Source organism: Lissotriton vulgaris, chromosome 2_2, assembly GCF_964263255.1.
Source record: "Lissotriton vulgaris chromosome 2_2, aLisVul1.2, whole genome shotgun sequence".
NCBI classification, from domain to species: domain Eukaryota; kingdom Metazoa; phylum Chordata; class Amphibia; order Caudata; family Salamandridae; genus Lissotriton; species Lissotriton vulgaris.
The window spans coordinates 103,981,492-103,983,935 of NC_141688.1; the positions used below are offsets into that span (position 1 = coordinate 103,981,492).

The 2,444-nt window shown below is 43.5% G+C and overlaps 1 pseudogene; it reads left to right on the plus strand.

Moving 5' to 3' along the window:
• The first annotated feature begins 413 nt into the window (after positions 1 to 413).
• On the plus strand, positions 414 to 1,737 carry LOC147729094 (xaa-Pro dipeptidase pseudogene; annotated as a pseudogene).
• The last annotated feature ends 707 nt before the right edge of the window (positions 1,738 to 2,444 follow it).

The window sequence follows — 2,444 nt, forward strand, 5'->3', positions numbered from 1 at the left end:
AATCAATGTATTGAATCATGGACTACTGTGAGGGTCGCAGAATACACAGCGTTTTACCCTCCACAACAAGTTAGATGCTCCAAGAAGGTTGTAATTAGGGCTAAGCAGGATATATTCTGAAATTTGCTTTTCATAGTGGTATATGACGCCAGCTGTGCAACAAATACGTTCTCCATTCGGGTATCAGTACCCAGCCATTGCAGTGCGAGAAACTCCATTTCCCTGAAAGTTTTCAGAGCAGTGTAAAAAAAATTAAACCCAAATAAGTTTCCTTTGCCTGCCAAATGAAACTTCCAGGCAGTAATTGTGTGATTACAGCATTCATGTTGCTGGCTGTGATTAACTGTTGAGTCTCGTTAAGCACCGCTGTGGATACGAAGATATGGGCTCCGAGATTGGCATGAGATGCAACCATGCGTAGAGGACCATACTTTTGGCTGGGAAATGAAACCCATAAGGTTCCAGTTGCGCTCTTTGCACTAAACAGAAACCGGCTTCTAGCAAGACTGAGAGCGAACAAAGATGTCCAGAAGAAATCCATTGTTATGCTGCAAGGAGGGGAAGAGACCCAAAGTTACTGCACAGACACTGGGATTATTTTTCGCCAGGAGTCTTTCTTTCATTGGACCTTTGGAGTAACAGAAGCAGACTGCTACGGTGCTATTGATGTCGAAACAGGAAAATCGTTACTTTTTGTTCCCAAACTCCCCGAGAGCTATGCAGTCTGGATGGGAAAGATTGAAAGATTCACCCACGGGATTATTTCAAAAAGAAGTATGAAGTGCACTATACAGTTGAGATTTCCAGTGTCCTGGCATCAAGGAACCGGTCTGTTCTTCGTACTCTGCGTGGCATTAATACCGATAGTGGAAATGTCTGCAAAGAAGCTTCATTTGAAGGAATTAGCCAATTTCAAGTGAACAACAAAATTCTTCATCCAGAAATAGTGGAGTGCCGTGTAATTAAGACCGACTTGGAGTTGGAAGTCTTGCGCTACAGTAACAGGATCTCCAGCGAGGCCCATAAAGAGGTTATGAAAGCGGCTAAACTGGGGATGAAAGAGTACGAATTGGAAAGCCTGTTCCTGCATTATTGCTATAAACGTGGAGGCATGCGGCACACGTCATACACTTGCATATGTGGCAGTGGAGACAACTCATCCATTTTGCATTACTGGCATGCTGGAGCCCCAAATGACAAGACCGTTGCTGATGGCGATTTGTGCTTGTTTGATATGGGAGGAGAATATCACTGCTATGGGTCAGACATCACCTGCACGTTCCCTGCGAATGGAAAATTCACTCCTGATTAGAAGGCCGTCTATGAAGCTGTGCTTCATTCATCACGTGCTGTCATGAAGGCAGTAATACCAGGTGTTGCCTGGCCAGATATGCATCGTGTAGCAGACAGAGTTCATCTGGAAGAACTGACCAAAATTGGCATTTTGAAAGGCAACGTGGATGACATGGTGAAAGTTCATCTGGGTGCAATATTTATGCCACATGGTCTGGACATTTTCTTGGCATTGACGTGCATGATGTTGGAGGCTACCCAGAGTGAGTTGAATGGAGTACGGAGCCTGGTCTCAAAAGCTTGCGTACTGGATGGATTCTTCAGGAAGGCATGATGCTAACAATTGAACTAGGAATTTACTTTATTGATCACTTGCTCGACCAAGCACTGGCAGACCCCGCACAATCCCATTGCCAGTGTAAAGTTCTAAACTTGCTAGATTGATTCAGACATTGGCTCTGAGCAGCCGTCTGTGTCTGGCGTTTCTTGCAGAGCTACAGTATTGTGATGAAAACGTCTCCTATGCACAGCCTTTCAGCTACCTCTGAAATGCAAGAGCGCATGAATTGGTGAAATGCAAATGCTGATTTTTACAATGTGAACATTACTGAATATCTGTTTTTATAAGATGATCATCCCTCTAAGGTGATTCAGATATAAACTATGCATTCTGTGTAATTGCTTTCTTTGATTAACTGTCGATAATCACGTTCATCTGGATAGGCTGCTTCTGCTGATAGCACTCATAACGTTGTTGGAGGAGTTATTGCTGTGTGGGTTATGTGACGCGTTTGCAAAAAGGCATGAATTGTTATTTGTTATTATTATCATGTATGTGTTGACTTTGAAAGAAGGCGTCCAGTGTAGTTCACATGAAAGCTGAGTTTGATAGCTGCGCTGATGGTAGCAGAGGGATCAATTTTGCATTTTTTACAGGTTTCTAAAAATGTAGATCACTTGAATATTAGGATCATGGCGGTTCTGCAACTTTTCAACTAACTTATTTCTAGTCCGCCTCTGTAGCCAGATCTTCCAGTTTTAAAGAACGTTGCTTGATTTCTGCCACTGCCAAGCCTATGCGTCACTGTCAGAGGCTTAATGCGCTGGACGTCTCTGGCAAAGTTCAAGTGACACTGCGAGCTCTGAAGGTT